This window comes from Zalophus californianus, chromosome 13 (assembly GCF_009762305.2).
Source record: "Zalophus californianus isolate mZalCal1 chromosome 13, mZalCal1.pri.v2, whole genome shotgun sequence".
Lineage (NCBI taxonomy): Eukaryota > Metazoa > Chordata > Mammalia > Carnivora > Otariidae > Zalophus > Zalophus californianus.
In genome coordinates this window covers 93547207-93568722 of record NC_045607.1, presented here as the reverse complement: position 1 = coordinate 93568722, position 21516 = coordinate 93547207, and the positions used below count along the sequence as shown (strand labels likewise).

The window sequence follows — 21516 nt, the reverse complement described above, 5'->3', positions numbered from 1 at the left end:
CAGAGCACCTTTCAGGCAGGGATGTCCCTCACTGGAGCAGACTACTAAAGTTCTGATTTTGTGCTACGCTGCTGTAACACTTTCTGGTAGTTGGCTGACAGAGGCTCCCTCCCCCCATGGTTTATCTTACCATATGTTGCCTTGGATTCACTTCTCCGCACCTCCTACCTTGCAGAAAGTGGTCGCTTTTCTATTTGTAGAGTTGCAGCTATTTTCTTAGATCTCCAGTTGAGTTCGCAGGTGTTCACAATGATTTGCTAGTTATCTAGCTGAGTTCCTGGGAACAGACAAAACTAAGGTCTCCTACTCCTCCACCATCTTGGACTATCTCCTGTGTTTTGATATCTTAACATTAAATGTTGTAGTCCATGAACGCAGGATTTCTTTCCATTTACTTGTGTCTTTTTTTCCTTGAACATTTTGTAGTTTTCAGCATACAATTCCTTTACTTTCTTGTTTATTTTTTCTTGTTAAGTGTGATTTTTTTCTCTAACATTTCATTATTATCACTATTATTAGTTTCAGGGGTAGAATTTAATGATTCATCAATTGCATATAACACCTAGTGTTCAATCATCAAAAAGAATGAAATCTTGCTATTTGTGATGCTGTTTTAAGTGGAATTGTTTAATTCCCTTTTCAAATTGTTCATTTTTAGTGTGTGATTTTGTAGCCTGAAACTAACCTGAATTTTATTCATTCTAAACATTTTATGGTATTTTTAGGTTTCATGACTATATCATATTTTCTTGTGTACAAAGACAATTTTACCTCTTTCCAAATTGGATACCTTTTATTTCTTTTTCTTGCTTAACTGCTGTGGCTGGAACTTCCAATATTATGTTGAATAGAAGTGACAAGAGTGGAGCATCCTTGTCCATATTCTTAAGAGACAAACCACTCAGTCTTCTGCCATTGAGTATGTTTCCTACATGGCCTTTATTATGTTGAGGAAGTTTGTGTTCCTAGTGTATTGTTTTTAATATGAAACTTAAATTTTATCAAATACATTTTCTGCATACATTGAATGATCATATTTTTCACCTTCATTCTCTTAATATTGAATACTATATTGCTTTTGAAGTAGTATTAGTTTCAGAGGTATAGTGATTCATCAGTTGCATATAACACCCAGTGCTCATTACATCAAGTGCCCTCCTTAATGCCCATCACCCACTTACCCCATTCCCCCACTACCTCCCTTCCAGCAACCCTCAGTTTGTTGCCTACGGTTAAGAGTTTTTTATGCTCTGTCTCCCTCTCAGATTTTGTCTTATTTTCCCCTCCCTTCCCCTATGATTCTGTTTCTTAAATTCCACATGAAACCATATAATTGTCTTTCTTTGATTGACTTATTTTGCTCAGCATAATACCTTCCAGTTCCATCCATGTTGATGTAAATTTCTGATGGCTGAGTAGTAATCCATTGTGTGTGTGTGTCTCTGTCTATATCTATATCTATATATCCCATCTTCTTTATCCATTCATCTGTTAGTGGACATCTGGGCTCTTTCCATAGTTTGGCTATTGTGGACACTGCTGCTATAAACACTGTGGCGCAAGTGCCCCTTCGGATCCCTACATTTGTATCTTTGGGGTAAATACCCAGTAGTGCAATTGCTGGGTCATTGGGTAGCTCTATTTTTAACGTGAGGAACCGCCATACTGTTTTCCAGAGTGGCTGCACCAGCTTGCATTCCAACATCCTCACCAACATTTGTTGTTCCCTGTCTTGTTAATTTTAGCCATTCTGACTGGTGTGAGGTGGTATCTCATTTTTGTTGACTAGATTATCAAGCAGAGAAAGACACTTATCATATGGTTTCACTCATATGTGGAACATAAGGAATAGCAGGGAGGACCACAGGGTATGAGAGTAAAAACTGAATGGGAAGAAATCATAGAGGGAGACAACCATGAGAGACTCTGGACTCCAGGAAACAAACAGGGTTACAGAAGGGAGTGCGGGGTGGGGGGTAGCCGGGTGATGGATATTAAGGTGAGCAGGTGGTGTGATGAGCACTCGGTGTTACACATAACTAATGAATCATTGAACACTACATCAAAAACTAATGATGTACTGTATGTTGGCTAACTGAACATAATAGAAAAGAAACTGATTAAGTAATCAAAGAACTTCTCAAACTCAATACCCATAAAACAAATAATCCAGTCAAGAAATGGGCAGAGGACATACAAATGGCCAACAGAACATGAAAAAGTGCTCCACATCATTAGCCATCAGGGAAATACAAATCAAAACCACAATGAGACACCACCTCACACCAGAATGGCTAAGATTGACAACTCAGGAAACAGGGCTTGGCAAGGATGTGGAGAAAGGGGAACCCTCCTACACTGTTGGTGGGAATACAAGCTGGTACAGCCACTCTGGAAAACAGTATGGAGGTTCCTCAAGAAGTTAAAAATAGAGCTACCCTACAACCCAGCAATTTCACTACTATTTACTCCAAAGATAAAGATTTAGTAAAAAGAAGGGGCACATGAACCCCAATGTTCATAGCAGCAATGTCCACAATAGCCCAACTGTGGAAGGAGCCGAGATGCCCTTCAACAGACGAATGGATGAAGATGTGGTTCACAAATACAACGGGGTATTATTCAGGGGTCAAAATGAATGAAATCTTGCCATTTGCAATGATGTGAATGGTACTAGAGGGTATTATGCTAAGCGAAATAAGTCAGAAAGACAAATATGTGATTTCACTCACGTGGAGTTTAAGAAACAAAACGGGAAGGGAAGGAAAAATAAGACGAAAACAGGGAGGCCAACCACAAGAGACTCTTAACTACAGGAAATATAAACTGAAGAGTTGCTTGAAGAGAGATGGGTGGGGGTGGAGTAAGTGGGTGATAAGCATTAAGAAGGGCATGTGGAGGTAATGAGCACTGCGTGTTGTATGTAACTGATGAATCACTAAATTCTACCTCTGAGACTAGTAGTACACTGTTAATTAAAGTGAATTTAAATGAAAAATTTTTTTAAAAAGCTGAAAGTATCACAATTCCAGGCTTAAAGCAATATTATAAAGCTGTAGTGATCAAAAAAGTATGGTACTGGCACAAAAATAGACATAGGTAAATGGAACAGAATAGAAAACCCAGATATACACCAACAATTATACAGCAAATTAATCTTTGACCAAGCAGAAAGAATATCCAAAGGGGAAAGAAGTCTCTTCAATAAATGGTGTTGGGAAAACTAGGCAGCTACATGCAAAAAAATGAAAACTGGACCACTTTCTTACATTCTGAATTTACTTTTGTATATAGTGTATCAAAGACCTAAGTGTGAAACATGAACCCATAAAAATCCTAGAAGAGAGCTCAGGCAGTGATCTCCTTGACATCAGCTGTAGGAACTTCTTTCTAGATATGTCTTCTGAAACAAGGAAAATAAAAGCAAAAATAAACTATTGGGACTACATTATTCCTGGGTTGCAAGGGTGGTTCAACATTCACAAATCAATAAACGTGATCACATTAATAAAAGACAAAAACCATATGATCCTCTCAGTTGATGCAGAAAAAGCATTTGACAAAATACAGCATCTTTTCTTGATTAAAACTTCAGAGTGTTGGGATAGAGGGAACATACCTCAATACCATAAAAGCCATCTATGAAAATCATCTCATTCTCAATGGGGAAGAACTGAGAGCTTTTCCCCTAAGGTCAGGAACACGACAGGGATGCCCACTCTCACCACTGTTCCACATAGTACTAGAAGTCCTAGCTTCAGCAATCAGACAGCAAAATGAAATGCTAGGTATCTGAATCAGCAAAGAAGAAGTGAAACTCTCTTTGCAGAGGACATGATACTCTGTGGAAAATCCAAAGACTCCACCCCAAAATTGCTAGAACTCATACAGGAATTCAGCAACATGGCAGGCTATCAAATCAATGCACAGAAATCAGTTGCATTTCTGTACACTAACAATGTGACTGAAGAAAGAGAACTTAAGGAGTGGGTCCTATTTACAGTGTGCCAAAACCATAAGCTACCTAGGAACAAACCTAACCAAAGAGGCAAAGGATTTGTACCCAGAAAACTAGAACCCTCATGAAAGAAATTGAGGAAGACACAAAGAAATGGAAAAATGTTCCATGCTCATGGATTGCAAGAATAAATATTGTTAAAATGTGTATGCTACCCAAAGCAATCTATACATTCAATGCAATCCCTATCAAAATACCATCAACTTTTTTCACAGAGCTGGAGCAAATAATCCTAAAATTTGTATGGAACCAGGAAACACCCTGAATAGCCAAAGGAGTGTTGAAAAAAGAAAACCAAAGGTGGTGGCATCACAATTCCGGACTTCCAGCTCTATTACAAGGCTGTCATCATCAAGACAGTATGGTACTGGCACAAAAACAGACATCCGATCAATGAACAGAATAGAGAACCCAGAAATGGACCCTCAACTCTATAGTCAACTAATCTTCAACAAAGCAGGAAAGAATATCCAGTGAAAAAAAGTCTCTTCAACAAATTGGACAGCCACATACAGAAGAATGGAACTGGACTATTTCCTTACACCATACACACACAAACCCTCAAATGGATAAAAGACCTAAATGTGAGACAGGAATTAATCAAAATCCTATAGGAGAACACAGGCAGCAACCTCTGTGACCTTGGCTGCAGCAACTTCTTGCTAGACACGTCTCTAAGGGCAAGGGAACAAAAGCAAAAATGAACTATTTGGACTTCATCAAGATAAAAAGCTTTTGCATGGCAAAGGAACAGTTGACAGAACCAAAAAAGGATTGACAGAACGGAAGAAACTATTTGCTATAAATGTATTATGAGATAGAGGGCTAGGATCCAAAAATCTATAAAAATTTATCAAACTCAATACCCAAAGAATAAATAATCCAGTCAAGAAATGGGCAGAAGACATGAACAGACGTTTCTCCAAAGAAGACATACAAATGGCCAACAGACACATGAAAAGATGCTCAATATCACTCAGCATCAGGGAAATACAAATCAAAACCACAATGAGATACCACCTCATACCAGTCAGAATGGCTAAAATTAACAAGTCAGGAAACATAGATGTTGGGGAGGATGCGGAGAAAGGGGAACCCACTTACACTGTTGGTGGGAATGCAAGCTGGTGCCGCCACTGTGGAAAACAGTTTGGAGGTTCCTCAAAATGTTGAAAATAGCTACCCTACAACCCAGCAATTGCACTACTTGGTATTTACCCCAGAGATACATATGTAGTGATCTGAAGGGGACACCTGCACCCCAGTGTTTATAGGAGCAATGTCCACAACAGCCAAACTATGGAAAGGGCCCTGATGTCTATCGACAGATGAATGGATAAAGAAGATGTGATACGTGTGTACGTATATACATACAGACGTACACACATAATGAAATAGCCATCAAAAATCGAAATCTTGACATTTGGAACAATGTAGTTGGAACTAGAGGGTATTATGCTAAGCAAAAGAAGTCAATCAGAATATTATATCACTCATGTGGAATTTAAGAAACAAAACAGATGATCATGGAAGAGAGGGGAAAAGAAAAGTTGAAATTAGAGAGGGAGACAAACCATAAGAGACTTAATTATAGGAAAAAAACTGAGTGTTGCTGGAGGGAAGGAGAGTGGAGGATGGGGTAACCGGGTGATGGGCATTAAGGAGGGCACGTGATGTAATGAGCACTGGGCGTTATATAAGACGGATGAATCACTGACCTCTACCTCTGAAACTAATAATACATTATATGTTAATTGAACTTAAATTTAAAAATAGAGTACAAATAAAAAGATGTGAAAACATAGATCTATAGATTCAGTGCAATAACTACTGAAATCCTAAGTAATGTTTTTGCAGAAATAGAAAAACCAAATTCATATGGAATTTCAAGGGACACTGAATAGCCCAAACGATCTTGAACAAAGCTGGAGGGCTCACACTTCCTGATTGCAAAACTTATTGTCAAGCCACAGTAATGAAAACAGTATAGTACTGGCATGAAGACATATATAGGGACAAATGCAGAATAGAGAACCAAGAAGTAAACCTTCATATATATGGTCAAATGGTTTTTAACAAGGGTGCCAAAATTATTCAGTGAGGAAAGGATAGTGTAACAAAAGAATCAAGTTAGATCCTTAACTAACACCATCTATAAAAATTAACGTGGACCAAAGACCTAAACATAAGAGCTGAAACTATAAAACTCTTAGAAGAAAATCTAGGAAAAAAAGCATTATGACACTGTATTTGACAATAATTTCTTGGATATGACACCAAAAGGACAGGTTAAAAAAAACAAATTGGCCTTCATTAGACTTAAAAATTTATACATAAGAGGACACGACAGTGCAAAGGCAACCAAACAAATGGGAGAAGTATTTGTAAATTGTTTATCTGATAAGGGATTAATATCCACAGTTCTGTAAAGAACACCTACAACTCAACAACAAAAAAACAAGCTGATGAAAGAGTGAGCAAAAATGCTGGATAAAACGTTTTCCAAAGAAGACGTACAAATGGCCCATAAGTTCATGAAAGATGCTGAACATCAGTAATAACTGGAAATATGCAGTTCAGAACTACAATGAGATACTACTTCATACCCATTAAGATGGCTAAAAATATATCATGCTGGCAAAAATGTGGAGAAATTGGAACTTGTGCATTGCTGGTAGGAATGTAAGATGATGCAGCTTCTATGAACAACAGTATGGTGGTTCCTCAAAAAATTAAACATAGAACTGTCATAATCCTCCAATTCCACTTCTAATCCACCAATTCCACTTCTAGTATATGCCCCAAAGAACTGAAAGCAGAAACTGAAGCAGATATTTAATTTTTTTAAGATTTTCTGAGAGAGAGGAGGCTGCGGGGGAGGGAGAGGGAGAACCAAAAGCAGGCCCCGCACCGAGCGCAGCGTTCCCAGCACAGAGTCTGATGCGGGGCTGGGTCTCACAAAGCTGAGACCGTGAACCGAACCAAAATCAAATGTCGGGCACTTAACCAACCGAGCTACCTAGGCACCCCTGAAGCAGGTATTTGTACAGATACCTGTGATGTTCTTAGTAGCACTACTCACAATTGCCAAAATTTGGAAACAACCCAAGTGTCCATTGATAGATGAGTGGATAAACAAATGTGATATATACATATGATGGTATATTTTTCAGCATTAAAAAGGAATGAAATTCTGATACATTCTACAATATGATGAACTTTGAAAACATTATGCTAAGTAGAATAAGCCAGATGTAAAGGGATATATATTGTATAATTCCAATAATTATGAGGTAACTAGAATAAATTCACAGAATTAGAAAGTAAAACAAGTTATTACCAGAGGCTGGAGGGAGGAGAGACATAATGATTGTTGTTCAATAGGTACAGAGTTTCAGTTTGGGATGACTGAAAAGTTCTAGAGATGTATAGTGGTGACTGCATAACAGTGTGAATGCACTTAATGCCATTGGACTGTACATAAGAGCCTCCTAACTCTGGGAAACAAAATTGAGGGTTGCTGGAGCGGAGGTGTGTCTCTCTCCATCAAATAACTAACCAAAGTTGTAGTAATCAAAACAGTATGGTACTAGCACAAAAACAGACACATAGATCAGTGGAACAGAATAGAAAACGCAGAAATGAACCCACAAGTATATGGCCAAATAATCTTTAACAAAGCAGGAAAGAATATTCAATGGAAAAAAGACAGTCTTTTCAACAAATGATATTGGGAAAACTGGACAGCAACATGCAAAAGAATGAAACGATCACTTTCTCACATCATACACAAAAATAAATTCAAAATAGATGAAAGACCTAAATATGAGATCTGAAGCCATAAAAATCCTAGAAGGGAGCACAGGCAGTAATGTCTCTTGACACTGGCCATAGCAACATTTTTCTAGATACCTCTCCTGGGGCAAGGGAAATAAAAGCAAAATTGAACTGTTGGGACTTCATCAAGATAAAAGCTTCTACACAGGGGGCGCCTGGGTGGCTCAGTCGTTAAGCGTCTGCCTTCGGCTCAGGTCACGATCCCGGGGTCCTGGGATTGAGCCCCGCATCGGGCTCCCTGCTCTGCTGTAAGCCTGCTTCTCCCTCTCCCACTCCCCCTGCTTGTGTTCCTGCTCTCACTGTGTCTCTCTCTGTCAAATAAAATATTTAAAAAGTTAAAAAAAAACTTCTACACAAACAATAAACAAAACTAAAAGTCAACCTATGAAAACGGGAGAAGATATTTGCCAATGATATATCTGATAAGGGGTAGTATCCAAACTCTATAAAGAACTTATCAAACTCAACACCCAAAGAATAATCCAGTCAAATGGGCAGAAGATATGGACATTTTTCCAAAGACATCAAGATGGCCAACAGAGACATGAAAAGATGCTCAACATCACTCATCATCCAGGAAATACAGATCAAAATTATAATGATGCAATTTTAAATGGGATCAATTCCTTGATTTCTCTTTCTTCTGCCTCACTGTTAGTCTATAGAAACGCAACTGATTCCTGTGCATTGACTGTCTATCCTGTGAATTTGATGAATTCCTCTATCAGTTCTAACAACTTCGGGGTGGAGTCCTTTGGGTTTTCCACATACAGTATCATGTCATCTGTGAAGAGTGAAAGTTTGACTTCTTTGCCAGTGTGTATGCCTTTTATTTTTTTCTTGTCTGATTGCTGAGGCTAGGACTTCCAGTACTATGTTGAACAACAGTGGTGAGAGTGGACCTACCTGTTGCATTCCTAACCCTAGAGGAAAAGCTGTTTTTCCCTGTTGAGGATGATATGCACGGTGGGTTTGTTGTATATGGCTTTTATAATATTGAGGTATGTTCCTTCTGTCCCTACACTGTGGAGAATTTTTATCAAGAAAGGATGTTGTATTTTGTCAAATCCTTTTTCTGCATCGAGAGGATCATATGGTTCTTGTCTTTATTAATGTGCTCTATCACATTGATTGATTTGTGAACGCTGAACCACCCTTGCATCCCAGGAATAAATCCCACTTGGTCATGATGGATAATCCTTTTAATGTACTGTTGGATCCGACTGGGTAGGATCTTGTTGAACATTTTGGCATCCATGTTCATCAGGGATATTAGTCTATAATTCTTTTTGGTGGGGTCTTTGGTTTGGGATCAAGGTAATGCTGGCCTCATAGAACAAGTTATAAGTTTTCCTTCCATTTCTAAGGAAGGAAACAGTTTCAGAAGAATAGGTATTAATTCCTCTTTAAATGTTTGGTAGAATTCCCCCTGGGAAGCCATCTGGCCCTGGACTCGTTTTTTGGGAGGTTTTTGATTACTGCTTCAATTTCCTTGCTGGTTATGGGTCTGTTCAGATTGTCTGTTTCTTCCTGTTTCAGTTTTGGTGGTTTAGCAGTTTCCAGGAATGCATCCATTTCTTCCAGGTTGCCTAATTTAGCATATAGTTGGCATATAGTTGCTCATAATGTTTTTAAAATTGTTTGTATTTCTTCATTGTTGGTCGTGATCTCTCCCCTTTCATTCATTTTATTAATTTGGGTCCTTTCTCTTTTCTTTTTGATAAGTCTGGCTAGAGGTTTATCAATCTTATTAATTCTTTTAAAGAACCAGCTTCTAGTTTTGTTGATCTGTTCTACTGTTATTCTGGTTTCTATTTCACTGATTTCTGTTATCTTTAGTTTTTCTCTTCTCCTGCTTGGTTTAGGCTTCATTTGCTGTTCTTTCTTCAGCTACTTTAGGTGTAAGGTTGGCTTGTGTATTTGAGATTTTTCTAATTTTTTGAGAGGCTTGAATTGCAATGTACTTCCTTCTTTGGATCTGCCTTTGCTGTATCCCAAATGTTTTGGAGTTGTGTTTTCATTTTCATTAGTTTCCATGAAATTTTTAAGTTCTTTAATTTCCTGGTTGGCCCATTCATTCTTTAGTAGGATGCTCTTTAATCTCCATGTGTTTGAGTTCCTTACAAATTTCCTCTTGTGATTGAGTTCAAGTTTCAAAGCATTGTGGTCTGAAAATATGCAGGGAATAATCCCAATCTTTGGTATCAGTTAAGACCTGATATGTGACCTAGTATGTGATCTATTCTGGAGAATGTTCCATGTGCACTCAAGAAGAATGAGTACTCTGTTGCTTTAGGATGGAATATTCTGTATATATCTGGGAGTCCATCTGTCATTCAAAGCCCTTGTTTCCTTGTTGACCTTCTGCCTATATGATCTGTCCATTGCTCTGAGTGGGGGTGTTGAAGTCTCCTACTATTATTGTATTATCAATGTGTTTCTTAACTTTGGTTATTAATTGGTTGATATAATTTGCTGCTCCCAAGTTAGGAGCATAAATATTTATAATTGTTAGATCTTCTTGTTGGATAGACCCTTTAAGTATGATATAGTGTCCCTCTTCATCCCTCACTACAGTCTCTGGTTTAACATCTAATTATTTGATAAGAGGATTGTTACCCCAGCTTTCTTTTCATGTCCATTAGCATGATAAATGGTTCTCCACCCCTGACATTGAATCTGGAGGTGTCTTTGGGTTTAAATGAATCTCTTGTACACAGCATATTGATGGGTCTTGCTTTTTTATCCGATCTGATACCCTGGGTCTTTTGATTGGAACATTTAGCCCATTTACATTAACTATTGAAGGATATGAATTTAGTGCCATTGTTATTACCTGTAAAGTCCCTGTTTCTGTAGACTGTTTCTGGTCTGTGTTACTCTTGGGCTCTCTCTTTGCTTACAGTACCCCCCTTAATATTTCTTGCAGTGCTGGTTTAGTGGTTATATATACTCTTTCAGTTTCTGCCTGTCCTGGAAGCTCTTTATCTCTCCTTCCGTTCTGAATGACAGCCTTGCTGGATAAAGTATTCTTGGCTGCATGTTCTTCTCATTTAGTACCCTGAATATATCTTGCCAGCCTTTCTGGCTTGCCAGGTCTCTGTGGACAGGTCTGCTGCCAGTCTAACATTCCTACCCCTGTAGATTAAGAACCTCTTGTCTCAAGCTGTTTTCAGGATCTTCTCTTTATCTCTGAAATTTGCAAGCTTCATTATTATACATCGGGGTGTTGATCTGTTTTTATTCATTTTGGGAGGGGTCCTCTCTGCCGCTTGATGTGAATGCCCATTTCCTTCCCCAGATTAGGGAAGTTCTCAGCTATGATTTGCTCAAATATACCTTCTGGCCCTCTCTCTGTTCTCCACTAGGGACCCCAGTAATTCTAATATTGTTTCCTTTTGTGGCATCGCTGATTTCTTGAAGCCTCCCCTCATGGTCCGTTAGTTGTTTTTCTCTCTTTTCCTCAGCTTCCTTCCTTTCCATGAACTTATCTTCTATGTCATTTATTCTCTCTTTTGCCTCACTTACCCTAGCTGTTAGAGTATCCAATTTAGACTGCATCTCAGAGCATTTTTAATTTTGGCCTGATTAGACCCTGTTTCTGCCCTAAGAGATTCTCTAGTGTCTTTTAGCTTTTTTCAAGCCCAGCTAGTAACTTTATAATTGCTATCCTGAATTCCAGCTCTGACATTTTACTTATATCCATATTGATTAGATCTGTGGCAGAGTATTACCTCTGGTTCTTTCTTTTGTTGTGAATTCCTCCTCCTAGTCATTTTGCCCAGAGAAGAATGGATGAATGAGTGAACAAAAACAAATATATCAACCACAACCCAACAAAATAACATACTAGACAAATCTGAAGAGGTCAGAAACCAGAAAAGAAAAAGAAAAAATATGGGAAAGAAAACAAAAGGGGGGGGGGAGAATATAATCTCACAGGGTGGACAAAACAGGGTGATCCACTTGGTCCTCAGTGTATTTTGGTCCGTGTGTTAGAAGACACTAAATCCCCAAATTGTAAAGAATGCTAAACTTACATATATACAAAAATAAAATTGATTCGAGTGAAAGGAAGCCAAAAATGAAGAATATATCTATAAAATGTAAATGTAAAAATTGAAGGTTAAAAAAAAAGGACTTAAAAACAAAGAGTTGATAAAATAAGAAACTAGTTGAAAAGGGAAAAAAGAAAAAAGAGAAATGGAAAATTTTAAACTGAAACATAAAACAAATCATGAGAAAAAAACCTTGAATTCTATATACTGTTTTCCCCTAGCGCTAGAGTTTTACAGTTGCTCTGTGTGGCTTTTGTTCCCTGGGCCTCTTTAGAGGATCAAAATAAAAATGGCCGCGCCTGGATCTCCAGTCCCAGAGCCAAAAGATCAAGGTCCTCTCTCTTCCGTAAACCCTCAGGGATAAACGGTCTTCACTTTTGTGTGTGCCGAACTCTGCAGACTCCTGTGGTAAGCTCCCACACAGATCATCCTGGGGGAAGGCAGAGGGTCACACATTTCTGCACTTTGCGGGGCCCCGCACTGAGAACTGTTGCCTGGTCCTGCGTACACCTGCTTCACCCGCCGCTACTGTCCTGTCTTCTGCAGGGCTCCCACACTGAGAGCTGTCCCCGGTGGTGCGCACATCTGCTCCACCCCTCCCAGAGGAAGGCTGAGGGTCCCCATGTTTTTGTCCTTTGCAGGGTCCCCACTTGGAGAGCGGTCACCCAATCGGGCAGCAGCACGGGCTTGCTGTTTTTGGCGAATTGTGCTGAGAGCCCCCTCCTGAGCTCTCTGACTTTAACCAGTTTCCCCACTCCAATGCTTGGGAACTCTGACTCAGGCACCCCCGTTCCTTCTGTGACTCCAGGGATCCTGGGACCACACTGCCCCACCTAGGATTCTGCTCTGCTTCACCAAGTGAGCACCTTTGAGGCAGGGATGTCTCAAAGGGAAGAATAAATATTGTTAAAATGTCTATGGTATCCACAGCAATCTAGACATTCAGTGCAATTCCTACCAAAATACCAGCGAAAATACATTAAGAGGATTATTCACCATGACCAAGTGGGATTTATTCCTGGGATGCAAGGGTGGTTCAACATTTGCAAATCAATCAATGTGATACATCACATTAGTAAAAGAAAGGACAAGAACCATATGATCCTCTCAATGGATGCAGAAAAAGCATTTGACAAAATACAGCATCTTTTTTTGATTAACTCTCCACAGTGTATGGATAGAGGCAACATTCCTAAATATCATAAAAGCCGTATATGAAAAGCCCACAGTGAATATCATTCTCAATGGGGAAAAACAGAGCTTTTTCCCTAAGGTAAGGAATACAACAAGGATGCCCACTCTCACCACCGTTGTTCAACATAGTGCTAGAAGTCCTAGCCTCAGCAATCAGACAACAAAAAGAAATAAAAGGCATTCAAATTGGCAAAGAAGTCAAACTCTCTTTGCAGATGACGTAATACTCCATGTAGAAAACCCAAAAGACTCCACCCCAAAATTGCTATAATTCTTAAAGCAGTTCAGCAATGTGGTAGGATACAACATCAATGCAGAGAAATCAGTTGCATTTCTATACACTAACAATGAGACAGAAGAAAGAGAAATTAAGGAATCGATCCCGTTTACAATTGCACCAAAAACCATAAGATACCTAGGAATAACCCTAACCAAAGAGGTAAAGGATCTGTACTCTTAAAAACCACAGAACACTTATGAAAGAAATTGAGAAAGACATAAAGGGATGGAAAAACATTCCACGTTCATGGATTGGAAGAATAAACATTGTTAAAATTTCTATGCTACCCAGGACAGTCTACACATTCAGTGCAATCCCTATCAAAATACCATCGACATTTTTCACAAACCTGGAACAAATAATCCTAAGATTTGTATGGAACCAGAAAAGACCCCCAAACAAAAGCAAAAATGAACTATTAGGACTTCATCAAGATAAAAAGCTTCTGCACGGCAAGGGAAACAGTCAAAACTAAAAGGCAACCTATGGAATGGGAGAAGGTATCTGCAGATGACATATCAGATAAAGGGCTGGTATCCAAGATCTATAAATAACTTATCAAACTCAACACCCATAAAACAAATAATCCAGTCAAGAAATGGGCAGAAGTCATAAACAGACACTTCTCCAAAAAAGACATACAAATTGCCAACAGACACATGAAAAAAAGCCCCACATCACTCGTCATCAGGGAAATACAAATCAAAACCGCAATGAGATACCACCTCACACCAGTCAGAATGACTAAAATAAACAAGACAGGGAACAACAAATATTGGTGAGGATTCACAGAAAGGGGAACCCTCTTACAGTTGGTGGGAATGCAAGCTGGTACAGCCACTCTGGAAAACAGTATGGAGGTTCCTCAAGACGTTAAAAATGGAGCTACCCTACGACCCAGCAATTGCACTAATGGGTATTACCCCAAAGATACAGATGTAGTGAAATGAAGGGACACCTGCATCCCAATGTTCATAGCAGCAATGTCCACACTGGAAGGAGCCAAGATGTCCTTCAACAGATGAATGAAGAAAGAAGACATGGTTCATATATACAATGGAACATTGCTCAGCCATCAGATAAATGAATACCTACCATTTATATTGACATGGATGGAACTGGAGGGTATTATGCTAAGTAAGTCAATCAGAGAAACAGTTATCATATGGTTTCACTCAGATGTGGAATATAAGAAATAATGCAGAGGATCATAGGGGAAGGGAGGGAAAACTGGGAAGAAATCAGAGAGGGAGAAAAACCATGAGACTCCTGGCTCTGGGAAACAAACTGAGGGTTGTGGAAAAGGAGCTGGGTTGGGGGATGATGGGCATTAAGGAGGGCAAGTGATGTCATGAGCACCAGGTGTTATATACACCTAATGAATCATTGAACACTACACCAAAAACTAATGATGTACCTTATGTTGGCTAATTGAATTTAAATAAAAAGGAAAAAAATAGAAAATAAATTTTTAAAACTTCATTTCAATACATGAAAATTTCTGATATTTTTGTCATTTATTTCTAAAATAATTTTACTGTGGTCAGAGAACATACTTTGAATAATATTAACATTTACTGAGACATGATTTACTTCCCAGTATATATTTTTTTTCTTTTAAAATGTTCTGTGTGTACTTGCAAAGGAAGTACCTTCTGTAGTTGCAGATACGATGTCCATACTGGGAAGGAAACTGTGTACCTTCTTAGAGTCTCAAGTACTCTTGTTTATTTCTCTTGGTCAGGGGCCCACCTGAACTAGTTTCCCCTCTAGCACTTGGATGACATTCAGTAGCATGTCGGTTTACAAAAAGTAAATGACAGTCATCCTCCGACTTCAGAAAACCTATGAAAGCCAGAGAATCTTATCTTCTGTCGGCACAGGGCAGAACGCAAAGGAGTCCAGCCTCAGCAGGTCTTCTGTGAAAATCAGGCCCAGATGCAGGATGAGTAATACTGTAATATATATGGGTTGGGATATTTTGGTGGACAATCTGAGAATCGTGACATACACACCCATTTCCCTGAATCCTTCCTGGTGTCAGAAACAGCCCCTTCCATGTTAGCCTCACCTGAGGTGGATGCCTTGAATGATGATGTGTGGCCTCCTCAGGACCTACCCCCTACTCCTCATTGCCTCTAGGTTGATATCAAGAGTCAGGTATCAGCAGAGCCTGGAGAAAGAAATACAAACCCTGCTTTGACGAAAAAGTGCCTACATAACAAAGGAATTACAGGACCTAATAATAGAGCCTGGGGAGTGTGCGTACAAGTGGATCTTGGTGTTCGATGAGGGAAGGCAGAGTGTGAGACCCGAGGCATCTTCATTTACATGGGGCACTCACCTCCGATTTTTACTTGAGTAAAAATATCCAAGGCCATCCCAGCAGACTCAGGACGGGCAGAGTCAGAATGGCAATCAAGATGGTTTGACCTGCAGGGATCTGAGGCAGTGGCTGTTGCACCACAATTCCCTAGGATGCTAGTTTATTTATATAAAGAGGAAAAAAAGATGAATGAATGAACTAGTTGCCTTCCACCTCGATGGAACATTGGGACCCCACACCAGGTTCCCAGCTCTAAATGTAGACCTAGAGCACACTCAGTGCAAGGAAGGTCAGTTCCCCTTCAGTAACATTCCTGTAACTCCATCGCAAATGAACACAGTAAATATTCCTTCAATCATTTCTCAAAGGAACCTGTGGCCATTTGTCAGGGTAAACGTGCACTGGGAAGGTCAAGGGCATGTCAAGATGTTTCTTCTCAGGTGAAGGACAAGCTGTGGCACTTCAAATATATCTCCACTTAAACAAAAACAATGAAAATAACATTTTGTGGGTCTCTCTGGAATTTGAATTTGGAGGCAACAAGTACCAAAGTTGGGAATACTCCTCTGACTCATTTATTGGGCAACCCCAGAGGCTGCCAAATTCTCAGGGGCCCAGAGCCAAAGTAGGCTCTCCAGCAGATCCTAGCTGTGGCACAAGATGCTATCTTTTTTTTTTAAGATTTTATTTATTTATTTGACAGAGACAACGAGAGAGGGAACACAGCAGGGGGAGTGGGAGAGGGAGAAGCAGGCTTCCTACTGAGCAGAGAGCCCGACGTGGGGCTCGATCCTAGGACCCTGGGATCATGACCCGAGCCGAAGGCAGACGCTTAATGACTGAGCCACCCAGGTGCCCCACCCCCTTCTTGATCCTAGAACTCAGCAGGTCAGAAGGTGCTAGCAAGATCTGTGATTGGTTAGGATGTCTGGAATCTGGAAAGCTCCAACACCGGAGAGAGAACACAGGGGTAGGATTCTAGAGTAAATCGGTGCCTTCTAGGGATGAGAACCAGTCATGTGAAGAGCAGCTCCTGTGCCCTGGTAGCAAGAGATCACCCAACAGCAGGACACCAAGTGAGAACTGATCAGTTTCCCATCATAAAATAGATGTGATATGATCCACCCATCACAGAATTCAGTGTGCACAGCAGTGAGCTATTGTGCAATGGTAATAGCCTGTTTGGGACTGGACCTAAGCGTGGCCACGAGGCCGAAGTGAATCACAGAACATGTGACCCAGACTCGTACCTGTGCTGCCTCTCCCCTCGACAGCACCCATGCTTCACGGGGGGTTCCTACGACTAACCGGCACAAGAAAAGGACTCAGAGTGAATCACGAGCAGCCTGGCTTATCATGTTGGCGGAAATGCCCTGCTGCTGCATGCTGCCTCCTTATAGCACCGCTTGGGATGTCCTTGAAAGACATTGTGAAAGGAAGTCCTTCAAATATACCAAGCTGAGAGTGGCTCAGTCAGTCATTCGTAAGAGAAAATGACTGAAGGTACAGAGACACATGGACTTGTGACAGTGGCAGATGGCTTGCCTGGTTAGGGGCCTAGAAGGGTCACACTGGAAGTCCAAGGAAGTAGGAGGGCAAACAGCAGGAGATCTGTGGGTCTTACCTGAAAGCCCACCAGAAACCACACACTACAGGGAAGTCTCTCAATAATACACTAACAAGATGACCACCCTCTGGCTGCCAGGCAGACTCTTCTCACCAGTCTGATCCTTGTGCAAAGGCCCAGGAACAAGGTCAGGGAGACCAGCTAAGCACAGGCCCAATGGCAAGGACTTCCTGTATCAAGACGCACCCTACCACCACAGCTGAAGGCCTGTCTGATGGACAGCAGACTGATGCTATCAACTTGGCACCATTAATCCTGGGTCGGTATTTTGTCCTTGTGACACCTGCCTATGGTTCTGCCAACACCATCACCCAAAGACTTAAGAGAATGCCTTACCTGTGATATCCCACAGTACTGCCTCAGAACGAAGGACCCATTTCACACCAAAGGAGGTGTGACCATGAGCCCATGACTGTGGAATGCACTGGTCTTGTCCCATACCCATCATCCAGGACTGACTGGCCTGATATGATGGTGACACAGACTACTGACAGTCCCACTAAGGTGCTGGCCAGGGGTCAACACTTAATACGGCCTGGATACCACCTTCCACCCAGGATGTGAACCAGTGACCAATGATGAATAGTGCCACTACTGCTAGAATACAGGAGTCTGAGAACCAACAAGTGTGGGAGCGGCCCCATCTATTATGACAGCAACCCTGCATATTTTGTTTCCCATTCATGCAACCTCGGACTCTCAGGGATTATAGGTAGATCCTAGCTCCTGGAGATAGGAGTGGAGACAATTCTTTCAGGGTCACAGCAAGCATTCCTTTTAAGGGGAAGCTATGACTACCACCTGACTCTTTTTTGTTCTTGGCCAGTAGCCCAACAGGCAAAGAAAGGATTGGCTCTGATGGGACTGTAACTGACAAACATCAGGGACTAAGGTTGCCAGTAGGTGACCGAGTGGAGTGCAGTGTGTCTACAACCTCGGTAAGTAACTGGCTATCGCTTGGCAGTAACTTAGCAGCAATGACTTTCAATGAGCAAGGAATCCACCACAACCATCACCTTGGGGAGGAAGGTCTGGCTCACCCCACCAAATAAGCAACCCAGATATAGCCCAAAATGCTGCTTAAAGGGAACCCAGCAGAGGGGCTCTTGCTCACTTCACTAGTGCTCTTGCCGCAGGCATCCAGAACAGGGCATCATCGACTTTGGGACCCTGGTCACACTTCCAGAGTAAGGACGCCTTTATTCTCAGCAGGAGGAGGCTCGGAGATGGTAAGCCCAACCACGTAGTCTGAGAGATGTACACGATGGGAGCGAGTGGTGCAAAAGGGTGGACTGAGCCGGGGCGCAGAACTTACGTATCACCTCCAACTCCCTCAGCCAGTTCCGTCTCTCCTGCGCTTGGCACCCACCTGCACCAGGCTGCCCTGCACTTAGAGCTGACTGAGGCACACACTGCAGGGCATCCTGAGCTGCCTGTCAGCCACTAGGTGCTGGATGGGACACACCAGAGGTGCACAAGACTGAGTCCCCCACTGAGCTAGGACCTCAAAGAGCTTCACCCTCAGAGCAAAGGAGAGTAGCATCTAAACCTGCCCCTCCTGCCAGGTGCGGGGAACGAGAAGGCAGCCTGCTGTGGACCAGAACAGGGGAATGGCGGGGAGAGGAGGCCTGGTAGGGAGCTGAGACAGCTTCCCTGAACCTGCGCTACTGGAACACATACCTTGGATTGGCCAGACATTCACATGTGAACAGGACTGAGGCTGTCTCCATCACTGGGTCCTGTGTCCATGTGTCTGCACACACTCAGCTTCATCCAGCTTTCTACTTTTTTTTTGCCAGCCTAATAGTACAAAGTGATAGGTCATTATTTTATTCGGCTGTGATTACTAATGATTTTGAGCATTTTCTCCTGTACGTTAGGGTTTGGTTTCTCCTGTAAATTACATTTCCTCTTAGTTCAATTTAGGGGTTGCTGTCAATGGCATGTCTTAATTTTGGTTATGGTGTCACTTGTACAAAAGATTTAAATTTTGATATAGACTACTTCGCTATGGGTTTTGCTTTTCTATGATGCCTTTTCTAATTTTTCCCCTATAATTAAAAATGCTGTTTAGATCCTTTACACATAAAAAAAAAACTTATTTTTGTGCACGGTATGAGGAAGGAATCTGATTTTATTCCATTTGGATAGCCAGTCCTTCCAAGATCACATTCTGACTTGAAATGTCACTTATGTTGTATACCCAATTTCCAAACATACCTGGGTCTGTTTCTTGATTCTCTATTGTCTATTCACACAATGATGCCACTTGCTGCAATGACAAAGTTTAATTTTGTCTTCATAATTCAAAGGGCAGGTCTACCCCTTCCTTTGCCCTTTTGCTCCTGCAAGACTGTCTTGGCTACTCTTGTCCTCTTATAGCTCCATATACACCCAATAATCATCTTTTTACATTGTTTTTAAAATGGTAGGAATTTTATTGGTATTGCTTTCACTATATGGTCTCTTTGAAGCAGTAATTCTTCTATCCATGAACATGGGTTATCTCTATTCTTTATTCCTTTAGAAAAGCTGTGTTTTTTCTTCATAAAGTTTTTCTTCTTTTTAGATCCCAAGATATTATAGTTTCTGGTGTTACTGTGAATGGGATAATTTTCCTATCATATTTTCTAATTTTTGTTACACTAATTTCAACATGTAGATAACCTAGTCACCAATCCTGCTGATTTGCTAATTTTAATGATTTTCTTAAGTTTCTAAACGAGATAGTACTATTTAGAAATTATAGCACACATACCCATTTCTAATCATTTTTTTTAGAATTTAAAAAAGTATTACATTAGTACATCCAGGGCAATACTAATCATGGTGGTGATCAATGTCGTGCTTACCTTGTTTCTAACATCAGTAGAAATGTTTGTGATTACCTTTCATTAAGCATGTTTGCAGTCTTTCATATTCCTTTTACCCAGTTAAGAAAATTATCTTCTATTATTGATATTTCATCACTTCTGCTTAGATTTTTATTTAACTCATCATTTAAAAGTGAATTTTAATGGTGTGTGTTTGTGTGTTGGCGTGACTGTCTTTTCAAAAAGGAGTTTTATAGTTAGCAATTAGTATTTTGGAATCTGTGAAGACTTCACTTGTGGCCAAGTACTAGGGAAAATTCTTCAATGTTTTCTATTTCTACTTAATACAGAGTATCTTGGCCTGCACCTAGAGTAAGAGGCTCAGAGGAAGGATGAGAGCTGCCTACTGGCAGGACTCAGAGGTGCCACTGAGGCCTTTGTGCTCCCCCAGCAAGTAGCAGTCCTGGCCGTATGGAGAAAGAAGCCTCAGAACTTGGATTTAGAGGACGTGAGTCATCTGTGTTTCCACCAGGTCGTGCTGTCACACCTCACAGACCTTGCTTTCCCATGAGGAGCCTGTCTGCCAGACCCCACACACACACACCTTCCACAAGAGTTTCCTGTGCCCCCATCAGGACTCCCTCCTAAGCTTCCCACATCACACCCAAAGCAGGGGTCCACAGCACTGTCCTTGGGCAGGGCCACCACAGCCAGACACGACACCACCCTAATGCTGCAGCCAGCACATGCCAGGCTCTGGCTGGCTGCCTTCCCTAAGAACTGACCATACTGCTTTCCCAGTCACCACATGTCCGTGCCTCTCAGGTGGCCCATACACTTACCATTCCCTTATCTGACCTCCCCTTTTGCCAACACTCCCTCTTTTCATGTGTCTCCACCAAAAACTCCTATATCTCAACTTACCTGAACTTTCCCTTCATCTTCTGAAACAGCGCTTTCCTTTCTTGCCGTGTCACGTGTGTTTATCTTAGCTGTTTTCTTGTCTCCTCTCCCTTTCCCCCATGGCTGTATGCAGGATGCACTAGGACCACTGCGTACCAGATAGGGCTATAATAGGATCAACAGAGAGTTCTGACAAAGACCTTGGGTTTCCAAATATCTTACGTTATGTAAGATATTCACACCAGGGGAGGCTGGGCAAAAGGTATATGGAATCCACGGCACTGCCTTTGCCACTTTTCTGTAAACCTAAAATTATCCCAAAATAAACCTTATCTTAGATTTTTAAAGGGGGTGAGGGTAGGCTATAGATTTTTTCCTTTTGAGGAAATGGCTATATCTGGGTTTGTCTATATGGGGCACAGGTGCTATGTTGGGTATAAAGTGCCAGGAAGAAGGGGCT

At 41.0% G+C, this 21516-nt stretch overlaps 1 long non-coding RNA gene across 7 annotated transcripts in view; it reads right to left on the bottom strand.

Annotated features, from left to right (window-relative positions):
• Positions 1-21205, bottom strand: part of LOC113935049 — a 37024-nt gene extending 15819 nt beyond the window's left edge. For 2 of the 7 annotated variants that reach the window (XR_003523875.2, XR_003523873.2), the window contains exons 1-4: positions 21078-21205; positions 19021-19140; positions 15459-15560; positions 131-277 (exon numbers count right to left, since the gene is read on the bottom strand). This is a non-coding gene — a long non-coding RNA (uncharacterized LOC113935049). Of the gene's footprint in view, positions 1-130; positions 278-14899; positions 15343-15458; positions 15561-19020; positions 19141-21077 lie in introns of those variants that run through there. The other 5 variants (XR_003523874.2, XR_003523871.2, XR_003523876.2 and 2 more) reach the window with 3 other exon arrangements.
• Positions 21206-21516: the final 311 nt, after the last annotated feature.